This window comes from Dermacentor andersoni, chromosome 11 (genome assembly GCF_023375885.2).
Source record: "Dermacentor andersoni chromosome 11, qqDerAnde1_hic_scaffold, whole genome shotgun sequence".
NCBI lineage: Eukaryota > Metazoa > Arthropoda > Arachnida > Ixodida > Ixodidae > Dermacentor > Dermacentor andersoni.
In genome coordinates, this window is record NC_092824.1 from 125,347,619 (window position 1) to 125,373,852 (window position 26,234).

At 46.8% G+C, this 26,234-nt stretch overlaps 1 long non-coding RNA gene across 1 annotated transcript in view; it reads right to left on the minus strand.

Moving 5' to 3' along the window:
* LOC129386979 (uncharacterized) overlaps nt 1-26,234 on the minus strand; it is a 64,877-nt gene that overhangs the window by 26,697 nt on the left and 11,946 nt on the right. The gene's annotated exons all lie outside the window — the stretch shown is intronic.

The following is a 26,234-nucleotide window of genomic DNA, read 5'->3' on the forward strand; positions in this document are numbered from 1 at the left end:
GAGAACAATATCTCGACATCGGTCAATGCTGCATAACATAAGCTTGCAGCTGTAGTTTTCACACATTTTTTACACATGGTACGCTTCGGTTCTTTTCGGATTTACTCTGCGACACATTTCAAACTGTGCCACTACGCACATGCCAACATTTCGTCACAATTTCTTCAAAGCGGCATTTATTTCATCGAGTACACCGACAAAACATGCGTGGAAATGCTTTCGAGCACCTGTCTCAGCAATGCCCGCCGCCCTCCGCCCCCCCCCCCCTTTTTTTTTTCTATACCGCCGCTAATTAATGCACGTATGAGTTAACCTCCACATACAAATCACTCGTGGCGTGTCCCTTATTCACTCCGAATTAAAAGTCGGTGCTGTAAACTTACGTACGTACAGTGCTATACATCGCGGCTAGTCGCGTCGCAATCCCGTGTTTCTCTAGGTTTAACGCCCGTTCAATACTTATGTAGAATCCAACAATCGGTTTGCTCTGGCGCAGTTAGAAGACGATCGTCGTCGTGCTCTTTGCACACCACAAACGCGCCACGCACACACACACAACTAGATTGCGCAAAACGCGCTGTTCCACCTTGCATCGCTTCGTTCGTGGTCGTGCTGCTTGGGCACGCCAAAACGCGATGTTCCACCTTCGTTCGTGGTCGTGCTATTTGCGCATACACATTCGTCACACGCGCAACTAAATTGCTCTTTGCACACACCAAGCGCGTCACACAAACACAACTTCAATTGCCGTAAAACGCGCTGTTCCACCTTGTATCGCTTCGTTCGTGGTCGTGCTGCTTGCGTGCACGCACAATGAACTGCCTACCCTGCTACTCCGGCGAGTTGGCACAAACAATACTACCACATACTATCTGCGCTGCGGTATATTTCTATGGGCCCCGCGCGCGCGCGCATGGGGACTAGGGCGTTTCAGGAGCTAGGTGAGTTTTTTACACGACACCTAGGGACCTACGCTCCCCTAGGGCGAAAAGTTACTTAGATATATAGTTCCCGTTGTGCCGCGGGGGCGGCGCTGCAGTCGACCGGCTGCACAGGCGAGCGAATGTAAATGCGCCTCCGGGCGGCCGACGGGCCGACGTAGTGTTCCTGTATATGCTCCCGCAGGGAGCAGAGTTGCGCATACCTTTTCCGGCGCCGCTCGCACCGCTATTGGCCGAGCGCGAAAAATGACGTCAAATGATCCGCGCCGCTGCGAAGCCAACTTTACGGGCGCATCGCCGACTCATGCGAACTCGTCGTTTCCGTCAGTACCATCGCCATTGCAATCGGTGGACCGTCGATCGTGCATTCAGAGGAGCAGCTAGAAGCTCTTGCATCTTGAATCTTTTTCTATTTGCAGATTTGCTGCTACTAAATAGTAAGCACTACTAAATAGTAAATACTACTAAATAGTAAATAAAAGTAAGCTTTGCTTAAAATGTGCACATGTCAACATTTGAGATGCGCTTAAATCTGTGTCTGCACCGCATGTATCGAAAACGTGCAGCTGTTGTGAACGATGGTTAGTGATAAATGGCGCTCTGTTAACGGTCACTGACATAAGTGCAGGCACGATAGCTCTCTTGGCGACGGTCATTAATCGGCTGGTTTCGGCAGCCAAAATGCGCTAAGTGTCCACCTTACGTGTGTGAAGTTTTAAACACTCTAAAACATTTCTTGCTTTCTGGCCATGATAAGACAACTTCATATGCGTGCTGAAAATCATTGCACCGCTGTTTGTGGCAACGTACTGCGCGTTTGCGAGCGAACTTTGGAGCTGTTCGAGCCACGGGAGTATATTATTTTGGGGAATCGAAGGCGGTCCCACCCCATATTTGTATGTTCGTGTGTGTGTTTGTATATGCGTGTTTACATAGGTACATACAAAGTTTCGGTTGGTTGGAAGCCCACCCCCTCCGGCTGCACGAATGACTCGTTCGAGCGTAGCCTGTATTAACAAGTGCCCTTTGCTAAGCGCCTGCGAACAATTGGCGCTTGTAGCTCGCGACCACCAGAGAAAAAGGCGGAACACCGCGCGGCATTTGGCTCCTGCGCGCGCGAGGAGTGGCTTCGCTGCAGAGCTGGATCACGACGGCGGAACTATGCGCAACTCTGCTCCCTGCGGGAGCATATACAGGAACACTAGGCCGACGCTCCGCGGAGCGCCGCTCGTGGGCGCCGGGATAACTAACGCGCCGGCGCACTGGCAGCCACAAGCGTGGCCTTAGCCGCGTCGTCTGCTACTGCGTGCCAGCACCAGTGTGTTCTGGCGCAGACGACGGGGCTGAGGCCACGCTTGTGGCTGCCAGTGCGCCGGCGCGTTAGTTATCCCGGCGCCCACGAGCGGCGCTCCGCGGAGCGCCGGCCACGCCGGCCGCCTGGAGCCGTGTTCAAATTGGAAGTGGACGACCGTGTACATGAAACAGCTCGATCGGTGGTTTCTGAAGGTGCTGTATACAAGTCTGCGTATCATACTTCGGGTCCTCAGCCAATTAATAAAACGTTCGGTAATTAAACTTAATTACTGATTTATGGGGAAGAAATTTCCCTAGTTATATAGACTATTGCGAATAGTATGCGCTCAGCTCAATTCCCTTCCGACACTGCTTTAGTTTTTAAATTCTTGGCTCAAGTTACATGGGACACTCTCACTCTCTCTCTGTATATATATATATATATATATATATATATATATATATATATATATATATATATATAAGCGCAGTAAGGTAAGCAGCTTCTGGATCTCTTATGTGATAAAAAAGTAAGCATAATGAAAAAGCAAGTAGATGAAATACGCAAGACGCTCAATACGAGGACGGAGTGCCCATGCGCGCCAAAGGTTTCGTGATCTTCCTTCTCGTCCAGCCTGCGGGATGTTGCTGTGGCCGCTCACGGTGCTTGTGCTGGTGCTGCAGTGCTCGAGCGCCGGCAAGATGCTCAAGATGGCGGCCGCCAGCGCTCTCTGCACCTCCCAATACCGTATTACGAGACCAAGCGCTGTCCATACCACGATCCCATGCTCGTGCCTTATGCGTAAGTTGTTTTTCGCATGCTATTATTCGCGAATCGGCGTCACTGTGCCTGCCAAGAACTCCGCTCTTTGAGAAGGCTCGTGAGTGAAACACCGCGAGAGGGCTAAGATACCGCGCCTCTTCACATAGCGCGGCCATCCAATGACTTGTCGCGTCATTTGTGCTCGCTTATAAAATGCGGCAATCAACTCGGACGAACGCGTCGGCATAGAAAAAACAACATGATGGTTGCTAATGAATTGTCTTTGCTCGTATATTTTTAGCAAGAGGCACCAGATGGCGGGCTGTCATCTAACGGCTTCGTTGCACTAAATGTCTTGAAGGACCGCGCACCCTAACGTCAATCAAGGGTGCTTGCATTTAACGTAGGTAAGGCGACAAGCGCTATTCCAAAACTGTCCAATGTGGCGCTATTCCGTGGCCAATTCACGCCGTAGTCTCTATCGCTGATTCTCAAGCACTTATCTATCACGGACAACTCTAATTGCCTACAGGCATTTAAGGGACCCTCCAAGTGCGATTATTTGAAAGGCAAGTGCAAAAGGCATGCGATTCTTCAAAGGAAGGAAATTGACGGCATGCTTGTTGTATATTAATATGTGAGGAGAACAAATTATTAACTTAACCAGCTCAGGGAAGTGTGCAAGGGAAGTGTCTTGCTCTTTGAGGCTCGAGCAGGTTGCCGAAACAACATACCTGTGCAAATATTCGGAACCAGATGGGGCATCCTCTAGGAAATATATTCACCGGCGATTGCGATACTCCCTAATGCGAAATTTGAGCGCCGTTGTATACGTGTTTTCATTTAGCGACACGTGCGGCACGTTGCAAACGGAGCGAATTGTGGCGCGACTGCCTCGCTGATCGCGACAGGCAGCGTGACGCGTGGGTGCGATTCGCAGCAGCCGCCGCAGACAGACCCCACGGACGACACGCGCTGCTCTGGAGCCAATTCACAGCCGTTGTCGCCGCCCCACTGCGCTTTTCTTCTCACGTTCTCGCCATATCCACCTCCTCCGCTTCCCTAATCGCGTCTTCCATCTCCTGCTGCTCTCTGCGTTCGCTCTTTCGCTCGCTTGCGCGGACGCTCGGCGCAGCAACGAGCGCCTAGGAGCTGCGCTCTAAAATACACAGCCTACTCGGCACATCTTAATGGAACGCGAATATATTCGCACACTGAGGTAACGTACACTTTGCAGAAGCGCTTGGATTTAACGTGGGCAGAAGCATCAACTGGTCAGCAGTCGAGATAAGTAAAACACGGTTGGAGTATTCGTGTAAGAAAGAGCAGGGAAGAGATTGATACGAACGCATCCGTCACAGGCATAGGTAGCGGTACAAGGTAGGCATGGAGTTTCGAAGAAGAGAAAAAAATCGGCGGATCCCACGCACTACGGGAATCGATGCAAGCATGCACGCATCCAGGGGAGGAGGGTAGCGAGCGCCCCCCCCCCCCCCCCCCCCCCCCAGGAATTAAGCGGCATACCCCCCCTCCCCGCCCGCGCCACCACTCCACATTCCTAAAGTGCCACCAAATCAATGTTGCGGCTTGAGACCTATTCGGTGGTCAACAATTTGCTGTCTTTTTCACTCATTTTGGATGGCGGTTGTTATCGGCATATCCAGGGCTTCGAAGGCCAGTTTTCTCATCGATTCGGTGCCCGCGCGATTAACTCGAGATGCGTTCAGCTGTCACCATCTATTCGACGGTCACGCGCACCGCTGTTGCTTCGTTAGTTCAACCTTCTTTGTCCAGACTGATCCAGGGTCCAGGAAAGGGATTCGGTTCGTGATCAGCTGGCATGTATGCTCGTGGAAGGAGTTGCGGCCGGATAGAACGCCAGTTCCGTTTAACTTTTCTTTTTGCTTCATTATTTCCTCGAGTGACGGCTCGCCGCGGCGCTGGCAGATCCTCGGAACTATATATACCCGCGATATGGGTTAGATAAGGTGGAAAATAAGATAATGTTAGACAGCGTCCATCATCAAACCCTACCATAACCCTTAAACCCATAAGCAATATGACCATCACGCATTACCTCGTCTTGTTTTTCTCTAGTTGTACAGCACTCTTCGTGCAAAATTGGCAACTGGAAACAAGAGTCGCAAGGAGCTGATAAATTAAGCGATATAATAAGGGAGAGAGCCAAGGCAACAGCCAAACAGGGAGGAAAAATTAAAATTGACAAATGTAACCGTTGTTTACGAAAATATTTATGGATCAACATCTTTTTATTTAAAAAATAAGTAGAGAAAACGCGGCCGGAAGTGGAGAACGATTCCGTGTGTTTTAAATGACGCTTCCACAGTTATCAGTCAAGCCGCCTGGCGTATCCACTTCTCTGCTGTGCTTATGTAGATGTTTTTGTAAATTTGCGCGGTGGGCGCAGTACGTGTGGTACCGCAGCGTCCTGCGCTGTAAGCGGTTGTACGGGAGTGGCGGCCACACATCGTTACGCAACTTCCCAAATAACAATACGAGTCGGTTATGGCACTTAACTTGGTAGAGCAGTAAACGATGGATCCAAAAGAACTGTGATTGTGCCGCAAATATACATTTATCATTCTTGCAGAACTAATTCAAAAAACGCTACTATAGTCGGATACAACTTAAATCTGCAGTGAAGCCCGGCCCACGCCCTCATAATCACCAGCCACAGTTCCTCGCGAAGCTGCAAATAATTCGTACTTCAAACCTTCCTGTTACCCAAATAAGGCGGTAACCACAAAAATAAAATTATTAGAGCGTGATCTTATACGTTTTTTTTTTCGCCTATTATAGTGGAACGGTGCAAGCCTAATTCTTTATTGAATTGAAATAAAATGCTTGCTTCTCTGAAACTATTTATTGTCAAGTTTCACTTCAGTTGGCGGTGAAGTTTCATGAGTAAAACGGGTTCAGCAGTGAAATGAACTGCCCCGCAGACTTTTGAAGCGTGAAATGCAAAGAATCCATGCACTTTCGTCTGTTGCACACGTCATTGCTTCCTACGATGAAAAGACTCTTCAAGAACAGCAGACGCTCCGGAGGTATCATCAAGTACGGCGCCATGTTGAAAAGACCGCACGACGACGATTTTGTTTGCTTCTGTCGGTGGCTGGCGGAGTAATACAACCCCGTGCGATTTGTGTGCCTTGGTTGCCAACTGCAGTTTTAAGTTGTGTTCTACCACAGTAATCTTTATTTTACACTTTCGCTTGTTTACTTGTTCTTGGCAGTGTTCTTCCTGCACTTCTTTCCTGCGCGAGTCCATTTGACGTGGTTCCTTGTTGGCCAAGAAAAGGAGAGGTGTATCTCACGGGCCTATCTGTGTGATATACCTTATTTCATGTCTCTTTTGCGCGTTTACGCGTCTTTATGGCGAATGGTGGACGCTATTCACATTTGTACAAGTAAAGGTACCCCCCCCCCTCATTTGCATAGAAAAGTTACCTTAGGATGCGCTCCTCCCCCCCCCCCCCCCCGAAAAAAATCCTGCGTACTTGCCTGGATGTAAGCGAAGCTTTTTATGCTGCCACAGAACTGCTTGTTCGTCTAGTTGGTGCTTGCCAAAAGACATGTTTTTTGCGCAAGTTAATATACACACAAAAAGGAAGACACATAGAAGACAACATGGGCGGCACTTCCAACTGATTTAGTTTGGGCGGTACCCCAGGAATATATATATACACGTACACGCACACGCAGGCTGTTCACAAATCTATGTTACCCATCGGTCGAACAATCTCGTTTGCGATTTGTAAAGCAAGACAGATATATCGCCAATGCAACTTTAGCTTTTATTTTTTTATATAGTAAGCTTCCATTAGCCACGTGCTGTTTGATTTATCCTTCTACCAAGAATCTTGATCTCATGAAAGCGTGGTTTGCACATGCAGGCCTTGCAGTGCGCTGGAAATGTGCCACGTCATCTTTCATTAGATTTAGTTCGTGTTCTCTATAGCTCGTTCATTTATGCACCGTCCAGTCTGTCCGATGTAAGACTTGCCGCACTCAAGGGTAATTTCGCACACCATGTTGCATTTCCAGTAAGATTCTTCATGTTTCTTGCCACTGCCTTGCCAACCTCGCGAGTGGTTCTCGAGCAGAGCCGAACCACTTGACGGAGGCAGAACGGGCAATGGGCACGCTTTACCGGCCTGCCTCCTTCTTGAGGTTATGGGATGAACATAAGGAATCACTGCAGGTCTTACGGTTCTGGCAATTTCTTCCTCCCTTGTGGCGCTGGTATCTTTTACATGCTGTAAAAGGGTTTCGGTGACTGATGTCACCAACCAGTCAGGGAATCGTGCTGCTTTAAGTCGCTTGATCTGATTCTAGTTCGCATTGATTCTAGATGGGATAATTAATTTGCTCGTGGGCGTTCTGCTGAATTTACGTTCCGCACTTTCAGGGCCGGAAGGCTATGATTTAATTATTCCAACTCCGCATACTGTGTGTGTTTTGCTATATGTACGCCAGATGAGTGGATCATTCGCGATATTTTTTTCTCTGTTAGCCTGCATGTGATCATCATCAGCCTGGTTACGCCCACTGCAGGGCAAACGCCTCTCCCATACTTCTCCAACTACCCCGGTCATGTGCTGATTGTGGCAATGTTGTACCGCAAACTTCTTAATCTCATCCGCCCACCTAACTTTCTGCCGCCCTCTGCTACGCTTCCCGTCCCTTGGAATCTAGTCCGTAACCCTTAATGACCATCGGTTATCTTCCCTCCTCATTACATGTCCTGCCCATGCCCATTTATTTTTCTTGATTTCAGCACAGATGTCATTTACTCGCGTTTGTTCCCTCACCCAGTCCGCTCTTTTCTTATCCCTTAACGTTCCACCTATCATACTTCTTTCCATAGCTCGTTGCGTCGTCCTCAATTTATTTAGAACCCCTTTCGTAATCCTCCACGTTTCTGCCCCGTACGTGAGTACTAGTAAGACACAGCTGTTATACACTTTTCTCTTGAGGGATAATGGCAACCTGCTTTTCATGATCTAAGAATGCCTGCCAAACGCACCCCAGCCCATTCTTATTCTTCTGATTATTTCAGTCTCATGATCCGGATCCGCGGTCACTACCTGCCCTAAGTAGATGTATTCCCTCACCACTTCAAGTGCCTCGCTACATATCCTAAACTGCTGTTCTCTTCCGAGACTGTTAAACATTACTTTAGTTTTCTGCAGATTAATTTTTAGACCCACCGTTCTGCTTTGCCTCTTCAGGTCAGTGAGCATGCATTGCAATGGGTCCCCTGATTTACTAAGCATGGCAATATCATCAGCGAATCGCAAGGTCCTAAGGTATTCTCCCTTAACTCTGATCCGCAGTTCTTCTCAATCCAGGTTTCTTAATACCTCCTGTAAACACGCTGTTAATAGCATTGGAGAGATGGTATCTCCCTGCCTGACCCCTTTCTTTATTGGGATTTCGTGGCTTTCTTTATGGAGGACTACGGTGGCTGTGGAGCCGCTATAGATACCTTTCAGTATTTTTACATACGGCTCGTCTACACCCTGATGCCGTAATGCATGTGATAAATATGCGTAAAGCTTCGTGATTCTTGCAGTGCAGAGCAGTGTGAGAAGTGTAGGGTCATGTTAAATTGCGGGGCTTAGCGTCCAGAAGCTGGAAAGTCGACTACGAGGGACACCGTAGTGGAACCCTGCGTATTTGTGTGTTCACCATCTGGTGTTTTTGACTGCACACCGCAAGCGCGCTTTGCCAGCATTTACTACCTTGCATCTCTATAGAAATGCGGCCGCCGTGGCTGGGTGTCGAACCCATGGGCCTCGTGCTGAGCAGCGCAACGCTGTACGGCCGCCGATCGGATTGAGGAGGTAGAGCAAATGTGAAATGAAAGCAGTGAGTTCGAATATCAGCCTATCGTAATGTAACGCAGTGTCTGCTAACCCTTTTCTTAAACTCCTTAATGCTCGTGTTTTAATTGTCAAAGCAGCATACCTCTTCTTCCTGTTCTCATGAAAAATTAGGCCCTAGGGATTTACAGGCCCTGCTTACACGTGAGGAGGTGCCTTTTTCGTTTTCTTACTACCACTTGAAATTGTAGACGCAGCTGCAGCTCCCCCCCCCCCCTCCTTCCGGGTGCTAACACACGCTCTCGTTTTTGAACATTTGGACTTTTGTCGTAATGCTCTACACGCCCACGAGCAATTTCACGGCTGCGTGTTTCCATCGAGCGTCCGCGGCAATTATTGCCTCCACGACAAGTCGCTTTGTTGAAAGAGTGGCACATGGCCTGTTCAAGCAATGTCGATCTTTTCGCGTGGACTGAATAAAGAAGCGTTCGGTGTGCAATTTCAGGTCTTTCTGCGGCCCGTAGCGATGTAATACTTAGCAGACACTGTCGTTATCGTTCAACGTGTGCTCTGCGTTTGTCAGCTCTAAATGGCCAGACCTGGTGAGGGGCACCTTGAGGGAAAGCTTTCTTTACCTCTTCCACTGATGCCGTCTTTCGCGCCGCGTCGGGAGGTGGTTCAGAGCGCATACGTACATGGGAAAGAGCGTGGCAGAGAGAAGAGTCGACACGAGAAGCTCGTTTGGACATTTTCAGCGCGTCGCTTGTGCACAGTGATAGGCGTCGCCAAATGCCCTCTTGACGGCTGTAATTAGCACAAGGGTTGAAATCCGGGTTAGTTGGTACATAGTTGAGGGGAAACAAACAGTCGCAAAATACAAGAAGAGAGGTTCACACCACAATGACTGGTCTATCAACTGAGCTTTATTAGCAAAGTCCCAGAAAGCTCAGCAGAGCATGCGCAGCGACAGCATCACAGAGCATGAAAAGACAAGATATCACATCTATCGTGGCCGACCTAAACATGCAAATTCTTTTTCAGGTGAGCGCACCGAGGTTGTACTAATGCTGTCATCACCTAATAAACTGATGTAGTACGCTACCCGTGACCCCTGCAAAAGCATTGGAGAAACTGCAGCGCTTACCTTTCTACAACGCGCAACCGTCCACAGGGGAGGTGGATAGAATGGAAGCGAGGATGGGGGAGAAGGGGCAGAGAATGCATACAGCCGACGCAGCCACGAAACGAGTGAATAAACAGCCTTGGCGCTCTTCGCTCGCAACTGGCATCCATGGGGGGAGGGCGGGAAAGGGAAAAGGCCGAGTGAGAAGGCGAGGAAACGCCTTCTCACGGAAGCCAGTTGCGGACTATCTGGATAAATGTAAGTTCAAGGTACGGCAGGGTACGTTTCTGCCATAGAGTTTCTAAATAAGTACCCTAGAGGGAAATGTGGCGCTAGTGTCTACGGGGGCTCTCCTGAGCGTTGCCTCAACCTACATGGGAATGATGGGAAGTGCAGGCTTCGGATTGACTTCGATCTTTAGACTAGTGGCGTTTGCTTGCGGCGCAGTAAACGAAGCTATACTCAAATATTATCGCGTAAAATCTAATTTTATTTCTGCAGTATCTTATATAATGTACAACACATTACATATACTTTGTATGACTTTGAGATTGAAGAACGGTTTACCACCAGGGCACACCAGCGTATGCATTCTTCTGCAATTCTGTTCCCTATTTAGCACCAGATAATAATTATTTATTTATTTTTACAACAACAATAACAATCGTGCGTGTACTTAATAAAAGTACTCATCAAGTATTTATGGAACTAAAAATTTTGCATTGTGAGAAAGTGTTGCGCCTTTGAGAGGAACGCTACGAGTGTCGTCTGGCTACTACACCTGCTCGCTACGAACGCGAGACTTTTCTCGCAGACGAGAAGCACTTGCGAACTCTCTCGCTCTTTCGAAAGGCTGCGTCGGCGGTCACGATTGCTGAACGTCTTCAAGTACATTTAAGTACATCTGCTGCAGTGCTATAGCTAAGACGCTTGTGGCCTCCTACGCGCATGCTTCATTATATTTTATATTGACATAGCGCTTCCGAAGCGTTACGGCGTGGTTTTGCACTTACCCATTTTGTGACACTAGACTACAGCCAGGAAGCAGCAACCTTTCCTACCACAAGTAAGTTTGTGTTCTCTAATTCCTAAAACGCACATTCCAATGAGCACATAAACGAGCAATGCATAATGAAGCCCTCAATAAAATTTGATTGTCAAGCCACTAGAGGTGTCTATGTCTTGTATCAGTAATGCCTTTTTTTGCTATTCTGAAGTTTCATAAAGCACGTAACGCTACAGAGCCAACCTAACACACTTAACAAACCAAGGTCCCGACGGTCAAAACATGTTCTTTCACCGTTTACGATGCCGTCGCTTTCTGGTTAGAGCTTCGACACCACACCACGACACAAACATCGGGCCATCCGCTGGCCCAGCGTGCTATCGCCACTTCGAGCAACAGAACAAAGGCAGAGAGCTTTGCGTCGTACTGTACCGCTGCAGGTCATAGCAATTGTGCATGGAGCGAAACCAAAACTGCCAAAAATTAACTTGTAGACTAGTTTGCCAGTCAACAGAATGCCAATCCGTAGCCTGTACTTCCCATCATTCCCTTGATGGTTGAATGATCGCAGCGCCAGATTTCCCTCTAGTTCTACTAATATGAAACTCTATGGTTTCTGCTGTTTCTGAAAAATAAACTCCATGGAAATTTGTCAAGCGGACAGCCGATGCACGGCGTGCAGTCCAAAGCCGCATAAAACCACCGTAGCATCTATAGGCGTCGCAAGATAATTCAACACTTTTCTGTCCACCGTGGTAGCTTTGCGGCTGTGGCATTGCTCGAGGCCACGGGTTCGATCCCGACCGTGGCAGCCACATTTCGACGGGGGCGAAATACAAAAACGCTCGTGCACTTACATACATATAGAGTTAGGTGCTCATTAATGGAATCCAGAGAGTCAAAATTAATCCGTAGTCCGCCACCACGGCGTACCTCATAATCCGATTGTGTTTTTTCCACGTACAGTCCCATAATTCAATTAAAGTTTAATAATTCTGCCACGATGCAATGTGCCATGTGAGGCAATGACAATGCTAACCTTCTCGAAGGTTATGAACAATGGCGCCCAATGACGTCTCAAGCAAACACCTATCGCTGTGTGCTCCACAACTACACAAACAAACAGCACAGGTGCACGCAAGGTAACATCTTCCATCAGCTCACCGCTGTCGTATTGCACAAAACGCTGAACACTTTAAACATTCGCCGTGAGCATGACCGACAATTATCGTCACTCAAGCCAACCAGCATACAAAGCTCCGTTATAGTCGATTCCCACACTGCGTGGGATCGACGTAATCTTGCTTAGTAACTTCCTTGTTCGGCAATTTTTGCAGCGAAGCCGTCTATGACTTCCCTCCGGAAAAAGCGTAGTGGCGAACAAAAAACGTCTTGCGGCAAAGCCAACTTTCTCGTGAACACTCGGCGGCTCTCAACCTAATGCAAGTATATCGAAAAAAAAAAAAACATACATTTACTTGTCGGAATTAGTTCACTGTGAAGCTGTAAACGTTACGGAATTCCCGTCTGCTGTCAATACATGGACATCTACGGAGGGAGTATCGTTAAAGAAAACAGCTGTAACTCTTGTTTTATCGAAACTATCCAGAAACAAACTATATGGCAATTAGCCACTAAGGCGACTCTAACGTTACGCCGAGTTTCATTAACTTTTCATAACTACGTAGTTCACGATGAAGTTGTGAATATTGTCGAATTCCCGTCTGCTGTCAATACATGGGCCTCTACGGGAGGGAAACAGTCAGCCCCATGTTTGTCTCCTAGAATAAAATTCTAGTCCTTCCAAGTTTCATTCAGCTGATTAACTATGAAGTATTCTCAATCGCAAATTACAACCAAACGTGTTTTGTTTCGTGCACTACTTTGGACGGCGCCCCGGTCAACCCATATCGTCGCTCGCGTCGATGCTTGGTTTAACGGCCACCTGCGTCTAAACGGCGCTCCGTCGCAGCTGCGTCGACAACACCGGCGTCTTTAGGGCGGCGTTTTACAAGCCCTTCGGCGGTAGCTCTGTGTATGTATGATGTAGCGCGTGACGCAGTTCGCGCCTGACATTTCTTTGTATTTCGCATAAATGACATATAGACATAATTATATGTGTGGTTACATACCAACAAAGATGTATGCCAACATAATTTGTGCCACCATAGCAGCTTCGCTGGTCAGCCACCTTCACAGTGTAGAATGGCTCCTCAATTTCTTTTCTTGTCTTGCCGTTTTTAGAACTAGCTGTTTTCTGTACTTGCTGCTGAAGGTTATTGTGCGCTCCTTCTAGTTTGTATACTCGCCCATCCATCATGTTTTCAGGGATTGTAAGTAATGTGGGGTTCTCGCCCGTGCTCTTGGACAAAGGAACGACAACACAGTAGTGCAAGCAACCACAAGTGCATTTATTGCACCTTTTATAGACTAATGCCTGCTAGCCGAGTTGCTATCCACAAAACATGCTGGTGGGCGCGCGACAAATCGGGGAAGTCCGACTCACCGCGACCGGATAGCGAGCGAATATGTTCACCCCATGCTGGACACCAACGCCTGGTCGTTCGTGCGTACGGTCACGCGCGTTCAACCGAGGCCTCGCGAGACGGTCTCGCTGAAGCACGGATCAGCGCACGCGCGGATCGTCCGCGCCGCTTGCTGAGCCCGAGCCGAAGAGGAAGAGCCTACTCCCTGTCGCGACCGACCAACCCCACCGTTATGTGGCGCTAGCAGCGCCACGCTCGCGCCATCTCTCGTAATGAGCTGCAACCCGACCGACCGCTGCCGGCACTAAGCTACGCAGAGTAGCCGGATTACAGGAGACGCGAGACATGCGGGGAAAACAACATATCAGTGGACGTGTGAGAGTCGCGCATCCCCACAGTAAATAAGTTTGTTGAATCATTGCAGTTGGCGCAGTTAGCAAAATGCAGTTTCATGTCGGTTTCTCAACAGGTTTGTTTTTGTCGCCCTTGTATGAACATCTCTAACTGCTTCCGCCCTAGTGCGATGTATTTGGCGTGCTATTGTTTTACATGCTATACTACGCCGACATTATATTATAGTCTTTGTTGCAACTCTGACGAGCCAAGCGCCAAGTCCAACTGAAAGCCGTGATGGCTGACGTGCTTCACCACTGCACTTGTTTTATAAATAATTGCCCTGCATAACCTTTATTAGCAAAAAATATGGCTGCGATAATGTACGACACGGAGAGCCGTGTGCTTGCTAACAATTGTAATTTTATTAGGGAACAACGCGAGTGGAAGGATTTGCGCGTGATGAACTCTTCGATAATTATTTGAATATTGAATTGCTTTTTAATTTGTAATTTTAAATATTTTAATGCTTAATTGTTTCGTGTCGCGATTATGGAGCGTTTACCACGATGGCCACAGCACAAGTCTCCATTCGCACCTGGGACACGTTACGACCACCGTAGTGCATGGATACCATGGTCACTAGAGCCACGGACGCTATGGCTACGGACGTTACTAGAGTGTTTTAGTTGAGCGTCTTTACGGTACGCTCCGTTCCGAGTCGCCCCGCTAAGCAACAGCGGAGCGGCGGGCGATTTTCACGTTTTAGTTATACTAGAGTGTTTTAGTTGAGCGTGTTTACGCTCCGCTAAGCAGCTAAGCGGAGCGGAAGCGCGAATGCGCATGCGCCGTCCGCTTAGCCGTAAGCGGGATAGCGGAGCGAGGAACACGGTCCGCTAAGAAACTGCCTGAGCGGAGCGTGCTGCGCAGCGGTTTGGCTAGCGTTGGCGTCAGAAAGGATTGGATTGGATGCTGAAAGCAAGCGCGCTGGCTATCACGTGGCGTTTCCCAAGACGGCGCTTTATTTTTCATTGCATAAAATGGACCGGTAACGCATTACAAATGCACGTCTAGATACTTCATGCAGAAATAAGTTATATATACATATATATATACGTTTTACTGTATAAGAGTGATCAATAGGTGTTCTTATTTTCTTTCATTACCCTGAATTTGGCCAGGGGGCGCTGCAACTACGAAAGGTCCGCTCCGCTACGCTAAACGTATAACTAAAACGTGAAAATTGCCCGCCGCTCCGCTGTGGCTTAGCGGGGCAGCTCGGAGCGGAGCGTACCGTAAGGACGCTCAACTAAAACTCTCTACTATAGTGAACTAGAACACCATAGTTATACGTTTAGCGTAGCGGAGCGGACCTGTCGTAGTTGCAGCGCCCTCTGGCCAAATTCAGGGCAATGAAAGAAAATAAAAACACCCCATTTAACACTTTTATACAGTAAAACGTATATATGTATAACTTATTTGTCCATGAAGGATGTAGACGTGTGCTTGTAATGCGTTACCGGTCCATTTTATCCAGTGGAAAATAAAGCGCCGTCTTGGGGAACCACGTGGTAGCCAACGTGCTGCGCAGCCCGCTCCGCTCAGGCAGCTTGTAAGCGGACCGTGTTTGTCGCGCCGCTAGCCCGCTTGCGGCTAAGCGGAGGGCGCATGCGCATTCGCGCTTCCGCTCCACTTAGCTGCTGAGTGGAGGGTAAAAACGCCAAACTAAAACACTCTACTACGGCTGATGTACGAAGATGTTCCTGCGGTCCAAGTTCCGGTCCAAGTTCCTGCGTCACTCAGAAACTTGGACCGTCGCATCACGTGTTGGATCCCCGCAATCTAGCTCAAGAAGGACACGCTAAATATATGCGCCAGCACTCATTCTCTTTATCGCACTTTTTCTCCGTGTACGGTGAAAATGCACTCGGAGGCGGAAATGTCCAAAGGAAGTCCTACACGTATATCGTCAGTGTGCCAATGCCTTCACGTGAGCGCGGCACATTCGTATACAACGAGAGGGCTGTTACGACTTTGCACCGCTGCCACCCCTATTACGACTATGAGGTGGTCCAGTAGCTCTCGTCACCCGTTTCGTGACAGAGCGTTGGTAGCGAAGACTCCGAGTCAGGCGTCGGTGAGAATAACGAAAGGGACTTTATACATTATATACAGGTCATTATACAGGACAAGATCTTGTCGGCACAGGGGCCGAGAGCTCACAGCAAACGCGACTGTTCCCGCCCGGCGACGTCCGGCGAAAACGCGTGACACATCTCACTCCTTGACATGAAAACTGTTTACAGCGCAAACACATGCAACCACAAAGTATAAGGGACAGGACACAAGCGCTGACTGTCAACGCTGACTGTCAACGCTGACTGTCAAGCGCTGACTGTCAACGTTCGTTGACAGTCAGCGCTTGTGTCCTGTCCCTTATACTTTGTGGTTGCATGTATTTGCGCTGTAAACAGTTTTCATGTCAAGTATGCACCAACTCGCCCAGAAAGAAGTTTTAATAAACATCTCACTCCAGTCGAGAGCGGCACTGGCTCCCGGTGGGTCGGCGGATCCTGTTTTCCAGGCGGCCGCGTCGCAGCTTATAATGCCCCGAGAAACCATTGTCACTCAAACGGCCCAATACAAAGCCAGCACTCGACGGTCGTCCGAGAGGTCCAACCAGCGACCGCGCTGGCCCCCCGGGTCAAAGTTGGCGGGCGCGGTGACCTCCAGGCAAAGGGAGGTACGGCGCCGGGCTGTCTGGCACTTGGTTGCACGTTTGGACATGTCGCTCGCCGATGCTTCTCCGCAGGACTCCGCTGTCTGACTGCTCAGCATCTTGACTTGGCAAGGGAAAATTAGGGCGCTGTGCCTTTCGGCGCAGCTCCGGGTTTGTCCAAAGGGCGTTCGCAGGATCGATTCGGCATCTTGTAGATTCGGAATCCGGGCTGGTGGTAATGGCACAACAGGGCGTAACAGAAAGCGGCCCCTTCTGATGCCATTGTTACCGCAGTGAAATATCTTGCGTCGTGTCTGCCGCGTGTTTAGCCGGACATCGCAAGTGATAGCGCTCGTCTTATATTTACCGTGCAGCAGCAAAAACGAGCAGTCGCAAACTCCATCAAAGTTAACCTCTCTATCCCAGAAGCGCGACACGAACGCCGCCGATTGCTTTCGCTGATTGTTTGCACGCAGTATGCGCTTCTGCCATGCGCGCACCTATATCGGCCCATAGCGAAGCACCTTGAAAGGAAAATGTAGAGAATGCGGCTAGGTGAGTTCGCTGACAGCTTGCTCTTAAAATGTCCTAGGGAAAGGCGGGTTTGAATAATGAAACTACTAAATTTGGAAGAAGTTATCCTTCAACGGAAATAACCATAGGACTTTTGTGCCGATTAAGCTTGCGCGATGATTCCGCTGTCATCGCGCGAATCTGATGCCACCGCCATTTCTTTGTGGGAGAATGCGAAAGGTGCAGTGGGCGAGGGAAGAACGGAGAGAAGTGCGTCCTTTCTCGACCCGACCGGGGCCAGACGTTGGCGTGCACGAACCGACGATGCGAGCCGCGGAGGCGGGGTGCTGGGGAAACAGAGACGTGGCGCGGGCGATAAATTGGGGCGTCCGTGTCAGCAGCTTGTAAAGAACAGTTACGACCGGCACGCGCACAGAACCGAACACACGTTTTTACTGCGCCTCGCAACGAGCTTTGGGCCCCGGTGACGCTAGTGCGGTCGCATAGGGAAACACAAACAAACAAAGGGCGCGCTGCCAATGGCCGCCCGCTGCACTGCGCACAGCCGTTTTACGGTGAGCCATTTACAAGGGCGATTTGCTCGCCTGCTGTGTGTGCACGCATCGCCTGGCGCTTTGAATTTAGGGCGTGAGAGGCCTGTAACGCCGGCGCCACCCAGTGAGCCTTTCATTCTTCGGTGCTGGGAGTCGCGCGGGTCGTTTAGTCGCTAAGTATTTTTTATTCCTGCCCTTTTCTCTGCCGCGTCAGCTGCTCAGGGAGGCACCGAGCCGGACGCTGTGCTCTTCCGCCCATTCCGAAGGCGCGGCGTGACGCGCTTCACGTTAGACGGAGCCCTTTGCAACGTGCAAGCGGAGCCTCGGTTAAGCCACTTTGGCCGGGCACTGAAAACAAGCAACGTCGTGAAGGCTAGGTTAAAGCAGACCCCACATTTGAAACCTACTGCGACCTAACGCGTACTACATACGCGCAAGAGGTACATTTCGAAAAAAAAAATGAGGAGCCATTCCATCCTGTGAAGGTCGTTGACCAGTGAAGTTGCTATGGTTGTATAAGTTACGTTGGTATAGAGTTTTGTTGGTATGTAACTATACATATGGTGAGACGTCGACCGATGTGATGCTTTTATTTAAGAGAAGCCGCCCGAGACAGAGCCCAAGCAACACACGAGACAAAAAATGATGATGAGTCGTATGTACAAATGACGACGACGATATGCACAAATAGCGCTTACAATATAATTATGTATATATGTCATTTATGCGAAATACAAAGAAATGTCAGCTGCGCACTACGTCACGCCCTACGTCATACATACACAGAGCTACCGCCGAAGGGCTTCTACGACGCCGCTCTAAAGCCGCAGTTCTCGACGCCGCTGCAACGGAACGCCGTTTAGACACAGGTGGCGGTTAAACCGAGCCCCTACGCGAACGACGATATGCGTTGCCCGGGGCGCAGTCTAAAGCAGTGCATGAAACAAAACAAGTTTGTTTGTAATTTGTGATTGAGCATACGTCCTAATTAATTAACTGAATGAAACTTGGAAGGACTAGAGTTTCATTCTAGGGGACAAACATGGGGCTGTCCGTTTTGCTCCCGTAGAGGCTCATGTATTGACAGCAGACGGAAATTCGACGATATTTACAACTTCACTATAAACTGCGTAGTGTTGAAAAGTTAATGAAACTCGGCGTAACGTTGGAGTAGTCTTAGTGGCTTATTGTTATGTAATTGGTTTCTGGAAAGTTTCGATAAAACAAGAGTTACAGCTGTTTTTTGTAACCATACTCCATCCGTAGATGTCCATGTATTGACAGCACACGGGAATTTAGTAACGTGTACAACTTTACTGTAATCTAATGATGACAAGTAAATGAAACTCGACGTTATGATAGAGTCGTCTTAGCGGCCAATTTCGGTATGAGTGTTTCCAAGGTACCGACATTAGATTGAGAGCTACAAAGCATTCGTGAGAAAGCTGGCTTTGCCGCAAGGCGTTTTCTATTCGCCGCCACGATTTTTCCGGAGGGCAGTCTTAGACAGCTTCGCTGTAAGAAATAGCTATGTCTGTGCGTGCTTCCCTTCAGATTAACTCACTATGTGAGCACACCCCATCTACAGTAGTGAATAGAATCATATATTGCGATATATGCTTCTGTTCAGAAGCATATGTTGCGATATATGCTGAGTGCGCACACGCACTCTGCAGCAGCAGCGGAGCAGACAGTTGTACGGCGGCTAAAGACGCTTTTGACGAACTTTACAGGTTGGTCTGTTCTCTTAGCCTATCGACGGCACTTTTGTTCTGTTACGTTTCCTGCTGCTGCTAGGTGCACTCTGTGAGCGAACTTTACTAGTGTGTGTGTGCTGGGTGCTATGAATGACATATGTCCAGCATGCGATGGCAGGATTCACGAATCGGAGTCGTGGTTGCTGTGTTCAGAATGCAAGTGTAGTTACCATATCGGCTCATGCTCTGCAGTAACTGAGAATGCTTACAAAAAGAAGTCTGTTGCTGCAAAAAAATCTTGGATATGCATGACGTGCAAAGCGTCGACTCGAGGAGCCAATTCCGCGGAAATGCAGAATGAGGCGTTGGAAAAGAAGTTCACCTCAGAGCTTGCGGCAATTCATCACAAGCTTACTGAGCTGCTGGACATCAAATCAAAGGTTTACGCTTTGTCCCAAATTAAAACAACTGTTGATAGCATTGAGGAATCTATGAAAGTTATGTCCAGTAAATACGATGAAGTTCTTACTCAGATGACACGGCAGTCCGCAGACATCTCAGACCTCAGAAAGCGGGTTGTGAAGCTTGAGGCCCACGCTAAAGAAACAGACGTGGAAAAACTTCAGCATGAGTTGAACGAGCTAGATCAGTACAGCAGGCGCCTAAATCTTGAAGTGAATGGCTTGGCCTATCACGAAAATGAGAACCTTCTGGTAAAGCTCAACCAACTAGCAACTGATCTTGGGCTTCCACAGCTTTCCGAGTCTGACATTGAAGCCGCCCACAGACTAGCTTCCAGAAACGAGAGGAAGGGAGACAAGCCAAATACTGTGATGGTGAGGTTTTCATCTCGTCAAACTAAAGAAAAATGGCTTGCAAAGAAAGGGCAATTGAAGAAAACAAAGTCAGCTATATTCTTCAGTGAAAACATCACGGCTTGCAATAAGAAGCTTTTCTGGGAAATGAAAAATAGGGCTCTTGAATATAAATACGATTTCGCATGGCACAAGAATGGCAAACTTTTCGTGCGCCGCAGCCCGAGTGACAGGGTGATTAGAATTGCAACAGTGCATGACCTAGAAAAAATACGATAAAATGAAAGATAGCTGATCGCAAGAAGTGATTACGTTCTCTTCACAAACATAACAAACTACTATGACGCTGAGGCCTTCCAGAAAATTGCTTCACGCCAGAAAAAACGGTTATCACTGATTCACCTTAATGCGCAAAGTCTTCAAAACAAAAAAGAATGTGTTGACTTCTTTTTGAACAACCTAAATCACCAGTTTGATTTCTTAGCTTTCACTGAAACGTGGTCTACTGATAACCATGATACCGTGCCATTTACGAACTACAGTTGTGCATCAATCTGCAGGGAAAACCAAAGGGGTGGTGGTGTATCGATTTATGTTCATGACAGCGTTAAATACAATATTGTCAAAGAATATACTGTAATATCCTCTCACTTTGAATCTGTCATGATAAAATATCGAAGCCTTTTAGTAGTTGCTATATATAGGCCCCCTTCTGGAACTGTGTCTGATTTCCTTAATTTCATGGATGAAATGCTTGAGTATTGTGAACAGAATGGCGCACGCGTGATTGTTACAGGAGATTTCAACATAGATATGCTATCACCAAGCAACAACAAAATTTTCTTGACAGAATGCTCTCTTTTGGCTCTGAAAACACAATTAATGTACCTGCAAGGATAACACAATTGACTGAAACTGCCTTGGATTTATGTTTCACTAACTACAAAAATGAAATATGCACAGGGGTTCTAACACCTGGAGTCAGCGATCACCTGCCGATTTTTGCATTTTTGCCATGCTGCATAAGAGAACGAAATCCAGCAAATCCTACGCAGCATAGACAAATTAACGAAGTAACAATTAAGCATTTTCAGAATGTTGTCGCTGACACTGATTGGAGCTGTATTTTCAATAATACTGACCCTGTGAATGCCTACGACATATTCATAACAAAGTTAACATACCTTTATAATTTAGCTTTTCCGATCGTGGTGCATAAGATAAACAACAGGGCGAGAAAACCATGGATAGACGCTTCACTTTTGAAAAGGGTGAAAGCAAGAGATAAGCTGTTCACCGAATTCATAAAAACAAAGCGCTTAGACTACTTGGTTGAATTTAAGCAGGTCAGAAATAAGATAGGATCTGACATTAAAAAGGTGCGATTTAGCTACTACGAAAAAAAGTTTGCAAACATACTCAATGATCAGAAAGCAATTTGGAACACTGTGAACGATCTTTTGCAAAGGAAAAATATGAAGGCTATCTCTCAGCTTCAAATAGAGGGCAGATCTTGTTCAGGTACTTTACTTGCCGATATGTTCAATGAGCATTTTTTGAGTTCAGGAGCTTCTGATATTTCAAATGGTGCTGTCCAGTCTTACAAATCGTATATTAAAACACACGTCTCGGAATCTATTTTCCTAACTCCCACGAATGAATCGGAAGTAGCCTCGCTGATACAGAATTTAAGTAACAAATGTGCTGTGGGTTTTGACAATATAAAGGCAGAACTCTAAAAGCAGTTTCAGAACACATAAGCGCACCATTTGCACATATTTGCAACCTTATTTTGAGCACTGGAACGTTCCTGGAGAAATTGAAAATTGCTAGAGTATCCGTTGTTCACAAAGGGGGTAATAAAAATGACATGAATAACTACAGGCCCATTTCCGTTTTGCCCATTTTTTCAAAAATTATAGAACGTGTCATATATGCACGAACTGCAAACTTTTGTAGCTTCAAAAAAATTATAATCGAACATCAATACGGATTTCAGAAGAACAAGTTTACTGAAAAGGCCTTATTATCTATTAAAGATCAAATTATTGAACATTTTGAGCAAAAACATCGCACAATTGGAATGTTTCTCGACTTTAAGAAAGCTTTTGACTCGATCAAGCATGAAATTCTTTTGCAAAAGCTGAATGAAGATGGCATAAGAGGTACGCCCCTTGATTTAATAAGAAGTTACCTTACTAATCGGAATCAGTATACAGATATGCAGCACTCGAAGTCACAAATGGGCAAGATCAAGTACGGCGACCCACAGGGTTCTATTCTTGGGCCACTTCTATTCTTATTTCATATAAATGGCATCGTAAACATACCTCTAACACCAGATATTATATTATATGCAGATGACACTAACGTCTTTTTTTCGGGTCAGGATATGTCTACTCTAGTACAAGAAGCGAACCTTTGGCTTGGCAATTTGTCGCTATGGCTGAGAACAAATAAGCTGGAATTAAACATTAAGAAAACAAAGTACATCATTTTTAATCCTCGGAACCATTGTATTCTCCGCAATAACAAGCTCACATTCCAAGGAGCTTTGATTGAGCGCGTCCTGACTCAAAAATTTCTAGGCGTTATCTTTCACGGAACATTGAGTTGGTCCAATCACATAGATAATCTTCGCACCCACATATCGCGATCCATTGGCATAATTGGCAAAATCAGATGTTTACTACCCCTCTGGGTGACAAAGCAGCTTTACTACACTTTAGTTTACTCGCGCATACATCACTGCCTATTAATCTGGGGCACAACAAAAACAAATAAAGATAGTATTCACAGGCTCCAAAAAAGAATCTTGCGTATAATCGAAAATGTTGCGCGCCGAACGCCTTCTGCTACACTTTTCCATAAACACAGCATATTAAAATTCGAAAATATATTTCATAAAAAACTAGCGACAGTCATCTACGATCAAATTAAATCGGACGCAGATATATTTCAGGATACCTACTCGCAGAAAACACACACGTATAATCTTAGGAGAACCACCTATTACAGTGAAAGGATTCGAACCAACTACGGCAAGCAAAAACTAACGCACCTTATTCCTTCATTTGTAAACTCTAACATGACGGCCATGAGCATAGTGAATGAAAGCCGATCAGTAGCAATTTTCAAAAAAGAAAGATACATGCTTATCTAATGGCGCTTCAAACATGGCATTTCTTTCTCTTTCCCTTCCGTGTAAGACTTCCTTATATTGTATACTTTCTTCCAGAACTGTATTGTGCCTCAAAATTCAGCCATGAAAATTTCTTGTCGATAAGCTGTTCATATCAATTATGTTCTAGTTCACTTATTAAAACTACGGCTCAGTTCTTTTTTTTTCTCTTCTGCATTTATGTATTACATGATGTATTAGTGTTACATTATGTGTCATTATGTAGTATTATATTTATGTATTATGTATTACAGGCTGAGTGTACTGCAATAATTTTGTTTTTCTTTTCTTTTTTTTCCTTTTTTACCACATTGATGTATTATATAGTGACTCGCTGAGTGTTGTGCAATATCGTGGTCTGGGCGGGGAATGGCGCATTGTCAGGCATTCAGTTGCCTTTTCGCCACCCCTTCCCGCTGTACCACTGGATAAGTATGCTGAACTGATGATGAAATAAACCAAACCATTCATTTTATTAGGGCAAAAATATAATATTGTCACGTGGCAGTGACAGAGGAGAAAGCAGCAAAACTGTGAATGGCGAATCTAGCGTTTTATTGAGCGAACCTGTATCCTCAAAAACAGACGACACTCAAAGCACAACGATAGTGGCGAGCACAGTCGGCGATCGTCAAAAATTCATCAGTGGGTCAAGCGCGTCGGCTTTTATACATCAGTCATCGAAGGTTCCAGAGTAATCACTGGTGCCCGCGTGTCTTCCAGGAGGTTCTACACCATTCGCGTCGCGCATACATGCAATCAGATTACACAAGGTCTGGTGGGAACAGACAGTGGATAGAACCATCGATAACATTCCAGAAATTGCCGATACATGCTGGCAGGTCCTGCGCTGTGCGATAACATTCGTTGGACGATGAGACGCAATCGCACGATGAGCAAGTACACGTGTACCCCTCTCTCAAAAAGCATCGTACCGATGCTAAAAAGGGCGATAAACGAAAGTACACTTAATACAGAAAAAGTAACAAAACAACAAAGAAACAAAGTCCACAGTTCAGCTATGCAAAGTCCCAAAGCTCGTTAGCGCTGGTAGAACGGCTTTTTCTTTTTTTTTTTTATTGATATGATATAAGGAGATGTCGGCGCACAGTTTAAGGCGCCGGCTACTCCTCATCTCTTCAGTGGTTCTGCCATACATCGTACAGTGTTCAAGGTGACATATCAAATAGTCTTTTCACACAAGCACCAGGACATATCACGCAACGTTTCCACAAGAAGAATATGACGTAAGGAACACATGGTACATACAATATACAATGTAAATGTCTCCACACTTATGTAGATGAAAGTCTCAAAAGTACAAAAGATATTGTCGCCTAATAACACATTGTCTAGTCAGCGGGTGGTACATACATCGTGTGAATGCATTATCAAATACAGTCACAACAGAACAATCAACATAACATAATTCACAAACAGATGGATATATACAGTGACATTAAAATGAAGGGAACAATGAAAGCACTAATAACGTCCAGCAATGCCGCTGTCTTCAAGAAAAGTCTTTAGTGCTTTTAAAGCACTCTTCTGTAAGGCCGTTGTTGGCCAAGGGCCCAAAAGTTTCCTTAAACTGAAAGGTCGGCGGTCTAATTTAATTAGCGCTGATTTAAGTCGGGTTCTTGGTGTGTCGTGATGTGGGCAATCTAGAAGGAGGTGATATATATCTTCGTCTACAAATCCACAATCACATTCGGGGGTTTCCGCACGGCCCATTCTGTGTAAGAAATGCTTTGTGTAGGCAGTGCCTAGCCTTAATCGATGAATAAGGGTTTCCATAGTTCTATCTAATGACAATGAAAATTTGAATTCAATAAATGGATCAATATGATATAAGTCCGAGCTCTTAGAATTCTGGTCAAACCAAGTGTTTTTAGACATTTTGAGAGACGTTGTCCTTATAATGCAGCGTAATTCATCCTTTGATATTGGGAGCGGAGCCGTATCATCTTTGAGGTGCGCTTGTCGTGCTGCTTCATCGGCTGCTGTGTTGCCAGGAATGTCGCAATGCCCTGGTATCCACTGGAATGCTATTGAATGTTTCGCTTCGCTTGCCTTTGTGAGGTTTTTAAGTGTTTCATATATTATACTGTCACTGAATGTTTTTCCCTTTGTGTTGCAGAGTGATGTTAGAGCCGCCTGTGAATCGCTTAAAATTACCCACTTTTGCGCATCTCTTACTGACAATATAAATTTTATGGCACATAGGATTGCGAACAGTTCAGCCGTTGTGGACGAAGTCGCACGAGATAACTTAAATGATTCTTTTTTGTTGAGGTGCGGTATAATGAATGATGAAGTTGAAGAGGCTGCTGTACTGGAGCCATCTGTATAGACGTGTGTGTATCCTGAATACCGCATATATATTGACACGTGTACTTATCTTTATCGGGCGACACGTTTCGCCGCTTAACAACTGTAATCGCACAGCGACGGACGCGCCTGCATGTTTCTGGAAAGTTATCGATGCTTCTACCCGGCTGTCTGTTGTCGCCGAACCTTATGTTATCTGATTTCATCGCCTGACGCGAATGGCGTAGAACATTGTGGAATACGCGCGGGTCCCAGCGATTAGTCTGGAACATTCGACGACTGCTGTATGAAAGCCGACGCGCTTGACCCGCTGATGAGATTTTCGACGATCGCCGACAGTGTTCGCCGCTATCGTTGTGCTATAAGTGTAGCCTGTTTTTGTGGGCACAGGTTCGCCCAATAAAAGTTAGTTTTGTTCTTCGCAGTATTTCTACTGTGTTCTTGAACGTCACCACCACGTGACATCTGGTGGAGGTGCTTTTCGTTCATGTACCGGACGCCCCCGACAAGCCGTGATCCAAGCCCGGACCGCAAAGAGAACACCAACGTAGTCCCGGAGCATCGAGCAAGCCGCCGTCTTCAACAGCTGCCCCCGGAGCACGGACTTCTACCTGAGAAGACCAAGAAGAT